This window comes from Salvelinus alpinus, chromosome 1 (assembly GCF_045679555.1).
Source record: "Salvelinus alpinus chromosome 1, SLU_Salpinus.1, whole genome shotgun sequence".
NCBI classification, from domain to species: domain Eukaryota; kingdom Metazoa; phylum Chordata; class Actinopteri; order Salmoniformes; family Salmonidae; genus Salvelinus; species Salvelinus alpinus.
Genome location: NC_092086.1, coordinates 103,555,630 through 103,571,416, shown reverse-complemented (window position 1 = coordinate 103,571,416; position 15,787 = coordinate 103,555,630). Strand labels below are relative to the sequence as shown.

General features: G+C 46.9%; 1 protein-coding gene across 1 annotated transcript in view; it reads left to right on the top strand.

Annotated features, from left to right (window-relative positions):
* Positions 1-6,383: 6,383 nt before the first annotated feature.
* Positions 6,384-15,787, top strand: part of LOC139537388 (kinesin-like protein KIF2A) — a 51,243-nt gene continuing 41,839 nt past the window's right edge. The window contains exon 1 of the mRNA XM_071338634.1: positions 6,384-6,406. The gene's annotated coding sequence lies outside the window, so the exon portion shown is untranslated. The remainder of the gene's footprint in view (positions 6,407-15,787) is intronic.

Below are 15,787 nucleotides of genomic sequence, written 5' to 3'. Positions count from 1 at the left end.
TAAAAGGGATGCTCTACGATTAAGATTATCCTACCAACGGGACATTAAAAACTGTAACATCTTATGTTTAAGATGTGGCTTAAACGAGACGTGGCTGAACGAAGACACGGACAACATAGAGCTAGCTGGATTTTCCATGCACCGGCAGAACAGAGACGCTACCTCTGGTAAGATGAGGGATGGGGGTTTGTGTCTTTTTGTTTGCTAACAGCTGGTGCGCAACGTCTAATATTAAAGAAGTCTCGAGGTATTTCTCGCGTGAGGGAGAGTACCTTATAATAAGATGTAGAAACACTATCTACCAAGCGAGTTCTCATCTGTATTATTCGTAACCGTCTATTTATCACCACAAAACGAAGCTGGCTCTAAGACCGCTCTCAACCAACTCCATAAGGCCATAAGCAAAGAAGAAAATGCTCACCCAGAAGTGGCGCTCCTAGTGGCCGGGGACTTTAATGCAGGCAAACTTAAATCAGTTTTACCACATTTTTACCAGCATGTCACATGTGCAACCAGGGGAAAGAATCCTACACCACCTTTATTCCACACACAGAGATGCATACAAAGCTCTCCCCCGCCCTCCATTTGTCAAATCTGACCATAATTCTATCCTCCTGATTCCTGCATACAAGCAAAAACTAAAGCAGGAAGTACCACTTCCTCAATACGGAAGTGGTCAGATGACGCGGATGCTACACTACAGTACTGTTTTGCTAACACAGACTGGAATATGTTCCGGGATTCATCCAATGGCATTGAGGAGTATACCACCTCAGTCATCAGCTTCATAAATAAGTGCATCGATGACGTCGTCCCCACAGTGACTATACGTACATATCACAACCAGAAGCCATGGATTACAGGCAACATCCGCATCGAGCTAAAGGCTAGAGCTGCCGCTTTCAAGGAGCGGGAGACCAATCCGGACGCTTATAAGAAATCCTGCTCTGCCCTTAGACGAACCATCACACAAGAAAAGCGTCAATACAGGATCAAGATTGACGCTCGTCGGATGTGGCAGGGCTTGAAAACTATTACGGACTACAAAGGGAAACCCAGACATGAGCTGCCCGGTTACACCGAGCCTATCAGATGAGCTAAATGCCTTTTATGCTCGCTTCGAGGCAAGCAATACTGAAGCATGCACGAGAGCACCAGCTGTTCTGGATGACTGTATGATAACGCTCTCCATAGCCGATGTGAACAAAACCTTTAAACATGTCAACATTCACAAAGCCGCTGGGCCAGAAGGATTACCAGGACGTGTACTCAAAGCATGTGCGGACCAACTGTCAAGTGTCTTCACTGACATTTTCAACCTCTCCCTGACCGAGTCTGTAATACCTACATGTTTCAAGCAGACCACCATAGTCCCTGTGCCCAAGGAAGCGAAGGTAACCTGCCTAAATGATTACCGTCCCGTGGCACTCACGTCGGTAGCTATGAAGTGCTTTGAAGGCTGGTCATGGCTCACATCAACAGCATCCTCCGGACACCCTAGACCCACTCCAATTTGCATACCGCCCCAACAGATGGCCAGGTTTCCTTTTAATAGATCTAGATTAACTCTAATCGTCCTTCTGGAAATCAGTCTTTTTCAATCTAGACTAGGGCAGATCTGAGACTATTTTCAACCATTTCAGTTTCAGTTAGTCCAGTTTAAAAGTGCAATTTAGTCTTGGATTAGGCGTAATATGTGTTGGCGAAATCGCCCCGTAGTGTCCAGCTTCTCTGACATTTATTAACAGACCAACCCTTCTTCTTCTTTTGTCTCTGTGATACTTCTATAATATTACATTATATCAGTTAGAGCGTCTGGCCTGTAACTGAAAGGTCACTGGTTCGAATACCCTTGCCGAGATGGTGAAAAATCTTTCGATGTGCCTTTGAGCAAGACACTTACCCTAATTTGTTCCAGGGGTGCCGTACTAATATGGCTGACCCTGTTAAGCAACACATTTCACTGCACCTATCTGGTGTATGTGACAATAAAACGACCAAAATAAATCAACATGTTGGGCCACCACAAGCCAAAACAGCTTTAAAAAAAGATTCCACAAATGCCTGGATCTCAATTAGAGGGATGCAACACCATTCTTCCACAAGAATTTCCATAATTTTGTGTTTTTTTGACCGTGGTTGAAAACACTGTCTCAGGCGCCGCTCCAGAATCTCCAATAAGTGTTCAATTGGGTTGAGATCTGGTGACTGAGACGGCCATGGAATATAGTTTACACGTTTTCATGCTCATCAAACCATTCAGTGACCACTCGTGCTCTATGGATGGGAACAATGTCATCCTATGAGGCATGGCCATGCTAGCCAAAAGAATGGCTACCAGGGTATGTTAGTAGGTGCCAGGCGCACCGGTTTGGTCAAGAACTGCAATGCTGCTGGGCTTTTCATGCTCAACAGTTTCCTGTGTGTATCAAGAATGATCCAACACCCAAAGGACATCCAGCCAACTTGACACAACTGTGGGAAGCATTGCAGTCAACATGGGTCCGCATCCCTGTGGAACGCTTTGACACCTTGTAGAGTCCATGCCTCGAAAGAAATTGAGGCTGTTCTGAGGGCAAAAGGGGTGCAACTCAATAATCGGAAGATGTTCCTAATGTTTGGTGTACTCAATGTATATATTGTATTTTTGGTAATTGTATAATATCACAGTAGATCCATCCTGCAGCAGATCCTCACCCACAGATAGAGAACAGATTCTTCAAACAGCATTGTTTAGGACGCTTTAAGGTAGCTGACACAACTCAGGGCTGGGGGAAATGAAGGGCATCTGATGGTAAATTCAAAGGGTTGTACAAAGGAGAAACTGTATTGTGTGTTTTGAGGAGGTTTCGGGGTGATGAGACTATCGCTCCTCACAGGATTAAAGAACGCAAAGGGGAATAGAGAGAGTCACACACGCGCGCTCACGCCTGAAAGGGTGTCCTTGGGAGATAGGCCTACCTAATCCCTGCTCCTCCTCTGGGTTGGGGGGATAGCCATGAATTAACATACCATCACACACACACACACACACTCACACTCTCTCACACACACACTCACACTCTCTCACACACACAGTGTCCTACATAGGGAATAGGGTGCCGTTTTGGACATGGGTTCTTAATGTATCTCAAGAACCCATGTAACTCACCCATCGACCTGCAATCTGAAATGTCATCTCCCCCCAAGCTCCTCAAAAGGCTTCAAAGCAGACCTCAAATCCCTCAGATAGCATCCTCTTCCCAAAGATGGAGAAAGACAGACGTCTACGCCAAGAAAAGTCTTTAGCAGTTCGGTTGATTGAATAGGACTTGAAAGGGAAAAACAGGTTTCAAGCAAAAAAGCTTCAAGCTTAAAAGTTTCAAAGATTTAAAACGTGTCAATCTTTCCTATCCATCCTGAACCTTTCCACAGATCTGCTGTTACCCCAGCAGGCGAGTATCTCTCTGCCACATCCTTAACATCCACCAGTATCTCGCGCAGTGTAGCCTATCACTCCGTTCGTGACCTTCTTCTTAAAGATGAATCGCCCCATCACTCTCTCTTTCTTTTCTTTTTTCTTTCTCATCCCTCTTTCATCTGAACCAACAGGGCTCGAAGGGATGGTGTCACTGTCATGTTCATTAGGGGGTCCTTGGCCTCTAAAGTCAGAAACCTTCTATTTCACATTTATAAATGGAATCTAAAATATCACAAGTTGGAACAGTGCTGTCAATAGTTTTCATAAATGTCACTTTGAAAGAAATAGGCAACAGCAAATATTTTATTTTTGAAAAGGTCTTTAAAAGCAAAAGTATTTAGAGTTTTTAGATGCATAGATTGAGGCCAACTATGAAAGTCCTTCATAAAGATGCTCCTTTGTCTCAGTAGCACTGCTAAGTAATGGAAGTCAGCTCTTTCTCTTGAAATATTTCCCCCTTTTTCTTTCAATTGCACTTGTGATAATGAATATGAATTATCTTTAATGGTAGAAAGCTTAGTGCTATCTGGGATCCTTAGGACAACCCTACCCTAAATCCTAACCCTAACCTTAACTCCTACCCTTACCTTAACCTTAACCATAACCCTCACCTAACCTAACCCTTAATTATTTTACATTTCATATTAAATGGGGTAACGTTGGGACGTCCCAAGGATTCCGGATAACATGAATGGAACATGGTGGAAAAGTGTCTTCAACCAAAATAGCTTCCTATCAGTGTACCACAGTGGAACACTAATGACAGTCCAATCAGAGTCCCAACTGGGGGTGAGGCAGGAAACTCTCCTCTGCTGTTACCTAGCAACAGAGAGGGCCTCCCAGAGTGTTGATGGGTGTTGACAAGGTGTGGGGGTGATTGTGGTGTACCTTCTGCTGCTGCCTCCTCAAGAGTGCTAAATATCCTCTCCTTGCCTCCTCCTCCTTCATAGGCACTGATCTTAGAGAACGTGATGGGTGAAAGCAACAGTAGTAATCATTTTGTGGGTGCTTATATTTGTCCTATTTCACGTGGGGAAAGTATTTTTTGCATATCCCAGCCCCCTCGGAGAGTGGGGTCACGGCCAGGGTCAATCCTGGAGGAAATGGGTGAAAGCAATATGGTGGCCTATCTAGGTTAGTAGCCTAGGTGAGATACAATATTGTGGAGACCGGTGGCCTATCTAGGTTAGTAGCCTAGGTGAGATACAATATGGTGGAGACCGGTGGCTTATCTAGGTTAGTAGCCTAGGTGAGATACAATATGGTGGAGACCGGTGGCCTATCTAGGTTAGTAGCCTAGGTGAGATACAATATGGTGGAGACCGGTGGCTTATCTAGGTTAGTAGCCTAGGTGAGATACAATATGGTGGAGACCGGTGGCCTATCTAGGTTAGTAGCCTAGGTGAGATACAATATGGTGGAGACCGGTGGCTTATCTAGGTTAGTAGCCTAGGTGAGATACAATATTGTGGAGACCGGTGGCCTATCTAGGTTAGTAGCCTAGGTGAGATACAATATGGTGGAGACCGGTGGCCTATCTAGGTTAGTAGCCTAGGTGAGATACAGCCTTTTATTTATATTTTATTAGTGATGTATTGCCTCAAAGACACTTTCAAATTGACTGTACTGTCTGAGCTTTATCTGAACACTTTCCCTCTTTGCTTTTCAATTCATGAAACCTAATTCTACTACAAACAAATGAGGCAATCCACTTAACAAACTGTGATTTATTTTTCTATTCCACTCTCCTTCCTCTCTCTCATCCCCATCTCTCTCTCATCCCCATCTCTCTCTCTCTCTCTCTCTCCCATATCTCTCTCATCCCCATCTCTCTCTCTCTCTCCCCCATCTCTCTCTCTCCCCCATCTCTCTCTCTCTCCCCCATCTCTCTCTCATCCCCATCTCTCTCTCCCCCATCTCTCTCTCATCCCCAGTGTATTCCAGTGAAAGCCTGCTGAATCCCTCACTTTTATTGTTATTTATAGTGAAGGGTTTATAATTAAATACTAATTAATAACTTTAGTGCCGGGTTGCAGCATGCCTTATTACAAATCTCTCCAGTCCCATGATTTCTGATCCCCATTCATCCATTTATGAAGTAACCTAAGGAGCCTATAGGCAGCTCGCCACCATGATTAACAGATCAGGCCTCTACAACTCATTATCTCACACAAAGAAAGGAGGGGTGGATTTAAATTCAAAATGGCCCCCCACCACTCCTCACCAGACACCGTTAGACCCCCCCTCTCCGCTGACAGATGGAGGGAGATAGACGTTCATACATTGATAAGTTCATTGACAAAGCTTAGTTAAAGCAGAGCCCTTTCTACCAGAGGGGATCCAGGACCATTTTAGTGTGTCTAATGGAGGGATAATAAACTGTATGTCTCTAGGTTAGATTATACCACCACTAAACTATCCTGGCTCCCCTCTGGTGAGATAGAAAGGCGCTATTCTCATTGAAGAGACTTGGAGTGAAAATATCTGGACAAAATGTCAATTAACATAATATGTACATAAGCTTTTCTATTCACATTAGCAATGGGAATGTCATGAGCCGAGAGAGGGCTCGGGCATGGCTCGGGCATGGCTCGGGGGCTTGAAGCGTATGTGCGCGCAGCGCCTTGACCAGCCCCCTAAAGTATTTTGTTTACCTCAGATCAATCATGACACTCTCCATGGAACAAGTGGTGCTGCTGATGGTACACATGTTGACATGCCTGTTTGGTAGGGTTTTAAATCCTTTGCGACAACGACACAGAGACAAATACGTGGTATTTTGGCTAGATGGACGGAAGCTCCCATCTGCTCTGAGCGAGCGGCTCATGGTAACATTCGGTGTCATAGGAGGGCAAGAAGACAAGAAGCTTTGAGAAGGCAACGTTAGCGTCAGCACCTGCCACGGGCCAATCGTCTGATTTGAACACGGGAACACAGTAATCACTGGTGAGTAATCATTGTTGGAAACTTGACCGAAGTGGACTGGGTGAGAAACTTCATGATGAAGACACAGACTTTTAACACTCTTTGTGGTGAGTTGCAGCACCGACACTGCTTTGAATCGTCTCCTGAAATGAGCTTTGAATTGAAAAGAACCTCTAACATCACACACACACACAAGCACACTTACGTGCATGTACTCATTCACTGTGTGGTCAGGTGCCACAAAAAAGGACTTAGGAGTACAACAGGTGTAGACCTTACAGTGAAATGCTTACTTACAAGCCCCTAACCAACAACGCAGTTTAAAAAAATACAGATAAGAATAAGAAATAAAAGTAACAAGTAATTAAAGAGCAGCAGTAAAATAATAATAACAAGACTATATACAGGGGGTACCGGTACGGAGTCAATGTGCGGGGGCACCGGTTAGTTGAGGTAATATGTACATGTAGGTAGAGTTATTAAAGTGACTATGCATAGATGGTAACAACAGAGAGTAGCAGGGGTGTAAAAGAGGGGGAGGTGTAAACAGCATATAACCAGCCAGCTGTATGTTGATAGTGTCGTCGTTCAGCCACGTCTCCGTGAAGCATAAGATATTACAGTTTTGAATGTCCCGTTGGTAGTTTAAATCTGTGAATGTATTGTAATGTTTTTAAAATTGTATAAACTGCATTCATTTTGCTGGAGCCCAGGAAGAGTAGCTGCTGCCTTGGCAGGAACTAATGGAGATCCATAATAAATACAAAAAAAAAATACAAATACTCATAGCTTCAGGGAGCAAATTAAGCCATATTCAGTTGCTATGGAGACCAATAGTCACAATTCCTGATCAAGTGTGAGACGTCAGATTTTTTTCTTCTTCTCTCTCCTCCTCTCCTCCCTCTTCTCTCTCCTCCTCTCCTCCCTCGTCTCTCTCCTCCTCTCCTCCCTCTTCTCTCTCCTCCTCTCCTCCCTCTTCTCTCTCATCTTCTCTCTCCTCCTCTCCTCCCTCTTCTCTCTCCTCCCTCTTCTCTCTCCTCCTCTCCTCCCTCTTCTCTCTCCTCCTCTCCTCCCTCTTCTCTCTCCTCCTCTCCTCCCTCTTCTCTCTCCTCCTCTCCTCCCTCTTCTCTCTCCTTCTCTCCTCCCTCTTCTCTCTCCTCCTCTCCTCCCTCTTCTCTCTCCTCCTCTCCTCACTCTTCTCTCTCCTCCTCTCCTCCCTCTTCTCTCTCCTCCTCTCCTCCCTCGTCTCTCTTCTCTCTCCTCCCTCTTCTCTTTCCTCCTCTCCTCCCTCTTCTCTCTCCTTCTCTCCTCCCTCTTCTCTCTCCTCCTCTCCTCCCTCTTCTCTCTCCTCCCTCTTCTCTCTCCTCCTCTCCTCCCTCTTCTCTCTCCTCCTCTCCTCCCTCTTCTCTCTCCTCTTCTCTCTCCTCCTTTCCTCCCTCTTCTCTCTCCTCCTTTCCTCCCTCTTCTCTCTCCTCCTCTCCTCCCTCTTCTCTCTCCTCCTCTCCTCCCTCTTCTCTCTCCTCCTCTCCTCCCTCTTCTCTCTCCTCCTCTCCTCCTCTTCTCTCTCCTCCCTCTTCTCTCTCCTCCTCTCCTCCCTCTTCTCTCTCCTCCTCTCCTCCCTCTTCTCTCTCCTCCCTCTTCTCTCTCCTCCTCTCCTCCCTCTTCTCTCTCCTCCTCTCCTCCCTCTTCTCTCTCCTCCTCTCCTCCCTCTCTCTCTCTCCTCCTCTCCTCCTCTTCTCTCTCCTCCTCTCCTCCCTCTTCTCTCTCCTCCCTCTCCTCCCTCCTCTCTCTCCTCCCTCCTCTCCCTCCTCTCTCTCCTCTCCTCCCTCCCTCCTCCCTCCCTCCTCTCCTCCTCTCCTCCCTCTCTCTCTCTCCTCCTCTCCTCCCTCTTCTCTCCTCCTCTCCTCCCTCTTCTCTCTCCTCCCTCTTCTCTCTCCTCCTCTCCTCCCTCTTCTCTCTCCTCCCTCTTTCTCTCTCCTCCTCTCCTCCCTCTTCTCTCTCCTCCCTCTCCTCCCTCTTCTCTCTCCTCCTCTCCTCCCTCTCTCTCTCTCCTCCTCTCCTCCCTCTTCTCTCTCCTCCTCTCCTCCCTCTTCTCTCTCCTCCTCTCCTCCCTCTTCTCTCTCCTCCCTCTTCTCTCTCCTCCCTCTCTCTCTCTCCTCCTCTCCTCCCTCTTCTCTCTCCTCCTCTCCTCCCTCTTCTCTCTCCTCCTCTCCTCCTCTCTCTCTCTCCTCCCTCTTCTCTCTCCTCCTCTCCTCCCTCTCTCTCTCCTCCTCTCCTCCCTCTTCTCTCTCCTCCTCTCCTCCCTCTTCTCTCTCCTCCTCTCCTCCCTCTTCTCTCTCCTCCTCTCCTCCCTCTTCTCTCTCCTCCTCTCCTCCCTCTTCTCTCTCCTCCTCTCCTCCCTCTTCTCTCTCCTCCTCTCCTCCCTCTCCTCTCTCTCCTCTCCTCCCTCTTCTCTCTCCTCCTCTCCTCCCTCTTCTCTCTCCTCCTCTCCTCCCTCTTCTCTCTCCTCCTCTCCTCCCTCTTCTCTCTCCTCCTCTCTCCTCCTCTCTCCTCCTCTCTCTCTCCTTCTCTCCTCCCTCTCTCTCTCCTCCTCTCCTCCCTCTTCTCTCTCCTCCCTCCTCCTCTCCTCCCTCCTCTCTCTCTCTCCTCTCCTCCCTCTTCTCTCTCCTCCTCTCCTCCCTCTCTCTCTCTCCCTCTTCTCTCTCCTCTCTCTCCTCCCTCTCTCTCTCCTCCTCTCCTCCCTCTTCTCTCTCCTCCTCTCCTCCCTCTTCTCTCTCCTCCTCTCCTCCCTCTTCTCTCTCCTCCTCTCCTCCCTCTTCTCTCTCCTCCTCTCCTCCTCTTCTCTCTCCTCCCTCTCCTCTCTCTCTCCTCTCTCCTCCCTCTTCTCTCTCCTCTCTCTCCTCCCTCTCTCTCTCTCCTCCTCTCCTCCCTCTTCTCTCTCCTCTCTCTCCTCCCTCTTCTCTCTCCTCCCTCTCCTCTCTCTCCTCTCCTCTCCTCTCTCTCTCTCCTCCCTCTTCTCTCTCCTCCTCTCCTCCCTCTTCTCTCTCCTCTCTCTCCTCTCTCTCTCTCTCTCCTCCTCTCCTCCCTCTTCTCTCTCCTCCCTCTTCTCTCTCCTCCTCTCCTCCCTCTCTCTCTCTCCTCCCTCTTCTCTCTCCTCCTCTCCTCCCTCTTCTCTCTCCTCCCTCTTCTCTCTCCTCCTCTCCTCCCTCTTCTCTCTCCTCCCTCTCTCTCTCTCCTCCTCTCCTCCCTCTCTCTCTCTCCTCCCTCTTCTCTCTCCTCCTCTCCTCCCTCTTCTCTCTCCTCCTCTCCTCCCTTCTCTCTCCTCCCTCTTCTCTCTCCTCCCTCTTCTCTCTCCTCCTCTCCTCCCTCTTCTCTCTCCTCCTCTCCTCCCTCTTCTCTCTCCTTCTCTCCTCCCTCTTCTCTCTCCTCCTCTCCTCCCTCTTCTCTCTCCTCTTCTCTCTCCTTCTCTCCTCCCTCTTCTCTCTCCTCCTCTTTTCCCTCTTCTCTCTCCTTCTCTCCTCCCTCTTCTCTCTCCTCCTCTCCTCCCTCTTCTCTCTCCTCTTCTCTCTCCTTCTCTCCTCCCTCTTCTCTCTCCTCCTCTTTTCCCTCTTCTCTCTCCTTCTCTCCTCCCTCTTCTCTCTCCTCCTCTCTTCCCTCTTCTCTCTCCTTCTCTCCTCCCTCTTCTCTCTCCTCCTCTTTTCCCTCTTCTCTCTCCTCCTTTCCTCCCTCTTCTCTCTCCTCCTCTCCTCCTCTTCTCTCTCTTCTCTCTCCACCTCTCCTCCCTCTTCTCTCTCCTCCCTCTTCTCTCTCCTCCTCTCCTCCCTCTTCTCTCTCCTCCTCTCCTCCCTCTTCTCTCTCCTCCCTCTTCTCTCTCCTTCTCTCCTCCCCCTTCTCTCTCCTCCTCTCCTCTTCTTCTCTCTCCTCCCCTTCTCTCTCCTCATCTTCTCCTCTCCTCCCTCTTCTCTCTCCTCCTCCCTCTTCTCTCTCCTCCTCTTTTCCCTCTTCTCTCTCCTGCTTTCCTCCCTCTTCTCTCTCCTCCTCTTCTCTCTCTTCTCTCTCCTCCCTCTTCTCTCTCCTCCTCTCCTCCCTCTTCTCTCTCCTCCTCTCCTCCCCTTCTCTTTCCTTCTCTTCTCTCTCTTCTCTCTCCTCCTCTCCTCCCTCTTCTCTCTCCTCCTCTCCTCCCTCTTCTCTCTCCTCCTATTTTCCCTCTTCTCTCTTCTCCCTCTTCTCTCTCCTCTTCTCTCTCCTCCTCTCCTCCCTCTTCTCTCTCCTCCTCCTCTCTCTTCCCTCTCCTCCTCTTTTCTCTCTTCTCTCTCCTCCTCTCCTCCCTCTTCTCTCTCCTCTTCTCTCTCCTCCTCTTTTCCCTCTTCTCCCTCTTCTCTCTCCTCTTCTCTCTCCTCCTCTTTTCCCTCTTCTCTCTCCTCTCTCCTCCTCTTTTCCCTCTTCTCTCTCCTCCCCTCCTCCCTCTTCTTTCTCCTCCTCTCCTCCCTCTTCTCTAATCCTTGTGACTTTTACTGTTTGCTTTGGAATAGATCAATCCTTGTCTCTTTCTTCGTCCCTGTTTCTGTCGCTCTCTCTCTCTCATGTCTGAGCTTTTGCTTTTTCATTCTGCAGAACAAGCACTCGGCTCTCTCGTTTCTCCTCTGTTCTCCTCTCCTTTCTCCTCTCCTTTCTCCTCCTCTCCTCACTTTCTTCTCTTCTATTCACTGAGCCACCTCCAGTCACTATAATATATTATACACACATTTAACACACATTGCTTTCATCTCAGGGAATGTGGCTATATACCACGAGACATAGGAATGAGAGAGAGTGTGTGTGTGTGTGTGTACAGCGGCCACAGCTCGACAACACCATCCCACAGAATCCAATTTGTGAAGTCAATGAGGGGTGTGACACATAATGTATACTAATACAGCACCAGGCAAGGCCCTGCAGGGTTCAGCCATCCCTCATGTACATATCATGCATATGTTAATGTCTCCTGCATACCAGACAACAGGAATGAACCACACACGTAGCTAGCTATGTGGCTCACACTAGCTAACGCTCTTTTTTTTGTGCATGTATGTTCTCACAGCTTGAATAGGAATATCATATGTTCTGTTTCTCGCACTTTTGGACACATAAACATCTACTCAAGCTGCTGGCACACACAAACACAAGAAGGAAAGGGTGGAGCGAGAGAAGTAGTGACAGACAGAGAAAGAAAGAGGTACAGTACTGTAGTAAGAGAGAGCGAGAGTGTGTGTGTGTGTGTGTGTGTGTGTGTGTGTGTGTGTGTGTGTGTGTGTGTGTGTGTGTGTGTGTGTGTGTGTGTGTGTGTGTGTGTGTGTGTGTGTGTGTGTGTGTGTGTTTATCTGCATTGTGTACATGTATGCATGTGTGAAAAATAGTATCTATAATTCCTATGGGAGAGAGAGCAAGAGTCAGATAGAAAGAGAGCTTCACTGTAGGGCTGTGTGTGTGTGAGTGTATGTGTGTGTGCCAGGATTTGAGAAGCTCTGTGCAATAGCTGTAAGTGTCTGTGTTTATGTTTATGCAATGTGTGGGTGGGTGGGAGAAGGAAAGAGTCTTGCTTTGTGTTTCCCTTTGTGCTTGTATGTATGTACACTACATGACCAAAAGAATGTGAACACCTGCTCGTCGAACATCTCATTCCAAAATCATGGGCATTAATATGGAGTTGGTCCCCCCTTTTCTGCTATAACAGCCTCCACTCTTCTGGGCTTTCCACTAGATCTTGGAACATTGCTGCCGTGACTTGCTTCCATTCAGCCACAAGAGCATTAGTAAGGTACGGCACTCACAGTCGGCGTTCCAATTCATCCCAAAGGTGTTCGATGGGGTTGAGGTCAGGGCTCTTTGCAGGCCAGTCAAGTTCTTCCACACTGATCTCGACAAACAATTTCTGTATGGACCTCGCTTTGTACATGGGGGCATTGTCATGCTGAAACAGAAAAGGGTCTTCCCCAAACTGTTGCCACAAAGTTGGAAGCACAGAATCATCTAGAATGTCATTGTATGCTGTAGTGTTAATATTTCCCTTCACTGGAACTAAGGGGCCCGAACCATAAAAAACAGCCCCAGACCATTATTCCTACTCCACCAAACTTTACAGTTGGCACTATGCTTTTGGGCAGTTAGGGTTTTCCTAGCATCTGCCAAACCCAGATTCATCCGTCGGACTGCCAGATGGTGAAGCGAGATTCATCACTCCAGAGAACGTGGTTCCCCTGTTCCAGAGTCCAATGGCAGCGAGCTTTGCACCACTCCAGCCGACGCTTGGCATTGAGCATGGTGATCTTAGGCTTCTGTGCGGCTGCTCGGCCATGGAAACCCATTTCATGAAGCTCCCGACGAACAGTTCTTGTACTAACGTTGCTTCCAGAGGCAGTTTGGAACTCTCGGTGATCCTCTTCTGTGAGCTTGTGTGGCCTACCACTTCTCGGATGAGCCGTTGTTGCTCCTAGACGTTTCCATTTCACAATTACAGCACTTACAGTTGACCAGGGCAGCTCTAACAGGGCAGAAATTTGACAAACTGACTTGTTGGAAAAGTGGCATCCTATGACGGTGACACTTTTAAAGTCACTGAGCTCTTCAGTAAGGCCATTCTACTGCCAATGTTTGTCTGTGGAGTATGCATGGCCGTGTGCTCGATTTTATACACCTGTCAGCAACGGGTGTGTCTGAAATAGTCGAATCCACTAATTTGAAGGGGTGTCCACATACTTTTGTATATGTAGTGTATGTATGTATGAGAAATACAAATGTGAATATGTTTGTTTGTAGTCTATATTTTTGTACACATTTGTGTGTGCGACTGTGGGTACGTTCTTAAGAGTGTGTGTGTGCACGAGCGCGCGTATGTGCGTGCATGTGTGTGTGAGAGAATCATATTGTCAGTGTGTGTAGGACTGCAGCAGTGGTAACTGGTGAATGGGTTGTTTAAAGAGTAGAATATGAATGAAGAAGAGGTGTAGTGAGGTCTGGAGAGAAAAATACCCCACAGTACTGTTGTAATCAAACCACCTCTCACTGTGCCCCAGTCTCTGACTAATGGCCCTAAAACCACCGTCTTAATGCCTGCTTATTACATCTGCTTGATTATAACATGTCCCTGCCTGTGCACCTCTTACGCAGTACCATGGATGGAGGGAGGGAGGGAGGACAAAAGATCGCCAGCTCAAAGATTTTTTGGTGCTGTAGCATTGTGACCAGTAAAAGAGATTGGATTGCATTTTCAAAATCTCTCTTTCTCTCTACCAACATCTCTGGGTGTTGATGGATGTATTCTGCATGAGACCATTCTTCATGGCTGTTACTGATTTCTACCTGCTTGGCCAGCCAATCAGGAACCTCCATTGAGTACCAGGGCGAGACAGAAACCAGCAGGAATGCAGAACTAGAGGGTTTGAGTATGGTGCCCACCTGGTCTATAACTCCTTATCATATGAATATCCGCCTGGTCTATAACTCCTTATCATATGAATATCCGCCTGGTCTATAACTCCTTATCATATGAATATCCACCTGGTCTATAACTCCTTATCATATGAATATCCACCTGGTCTATAACTCCTTATCATATGAATATCCGCCTGGTCTATAACTCCTTATCATATGAATATCCGCCTGGTCTATAACTCCTTATCATATGAATATCCACCTGGTCTATAACTCCTTATCATATGAATATCCGCCTGGTCTATAACTCCTTATCATATGAATATCCGCCTGGTCTATAACTCCTTATCATATGAATATCCGCCTGGTCTATAACTCCTTATCATATGAATATCCACCTGGTCTATAACTCCTTATCATATGAATATCCGCCTGGTCTATAACTCCTTATCATATGAATATCCGCCTGGTCTATAACTCCTTATCATATGAATATCCGCCTGGTCTATAACTCCTTATCATATGAATATCCGCCTGGTCTATAACTCCTTATCATATGAATATCCGCCTGGTCTATAACTCCTTATCATATGAATATCCGCCTGGTCTATAACTCCTTATCATATGAATATCCGCCTGGTCTATAACTCCTTATCATATGAATATCCGCCTGGTCTATAACTCCTTATCATATGAATATCCACCTGGTCTATAACTCCTTATCATATGAATATCCACCTGGTCTATAACTCCTGATCATATCAATATCTGCCTGGTCTATAACTCCTTATCATATGAATATCTGCCTGGTCTATAACTCCTGATCATATCAATATCTGCCTGGTCTATAACTCCTTATCATATGAATATCCGCCTGGTCTATAACTCCTTATCATATGAATATCCACCTGGTCTATAACTCCTTATCATATGAATATCCACCTGGTCTATAACTCCTGATCATATCAATATCAGCCTGGTCTATAACTCCTTATCATATGAATATCCGCCGGGGGATAAGATCACAGTGTAATTGATGAAATCCATCACGAGAATAGAACAATCACAGATAAACAGATCTATTATTGACAAAATGATAAGTCTCTATTTTAGTCCTGTCAATGCTCCTGTACGTCTAGTGGATATTAGTTTCCTAAAGGACTGCATGGTGATGTAACCTGGTTCTGTATGTGATGTAACCTGGTTCTGCATGGTGATGTAACCTGGTTCTGCATGGTGATGTAACCTGGTTCTGCATGGTGATGTAACCTGGTTCTGCATGGTGATGTAACCTGGTTCTGTATGTGATGTAACCTGGTTCTGCATGGTGACGTAACCTGGTTCTGCATGGTGATGTAACCTGGTTCTGTATGTGATGTAACCTACTCCTTTAAAAAAAAAAATTTTAATCTTTATTTAACTAGGCAAGTCAGTTAAGAACATATTCTTATTTACAATGATGGCCTAGGAACAATGACAGCCTAGGAACTGCCTTGTTCAGGGGCAGAATGACAGATTTGTACCTTGTCAGCTCGGGGATTTGAACTTGCAACCTTTCGGTTACTAGCCCAACGCTCTAACCACTAGGCTACCCTGCCGCCCCGTTGTAGGTTGTGATTCACCCACTAACCTTTAGAAGCACAAGCAAATATCACTATAGGACGTCATAACATTGACATGGACCTAAGTGTGAACCACGTTGTCAGAACCATATACAAGGACACAACAACATAAACAGGATTGTATTGGTCTGCCAGTCCACCATGTCCTCTGAAATGCCACAGTGTGGTGGGGAGTGGGAGAAGGTGAACTCACACACACAATGATCAAAATGTATTACTCCTGGGCTCGTTGTGTGTATGTGTGGCATTTCCCAGTCTTCCTCAGAGACTTGCAGTGAAACACACACACACACAGACAGACACACATGCACAGCGTCCTCCGAGAGGTGGCCTTGACAAACCTCCAGATGGTAATTGGGTCATTATGACT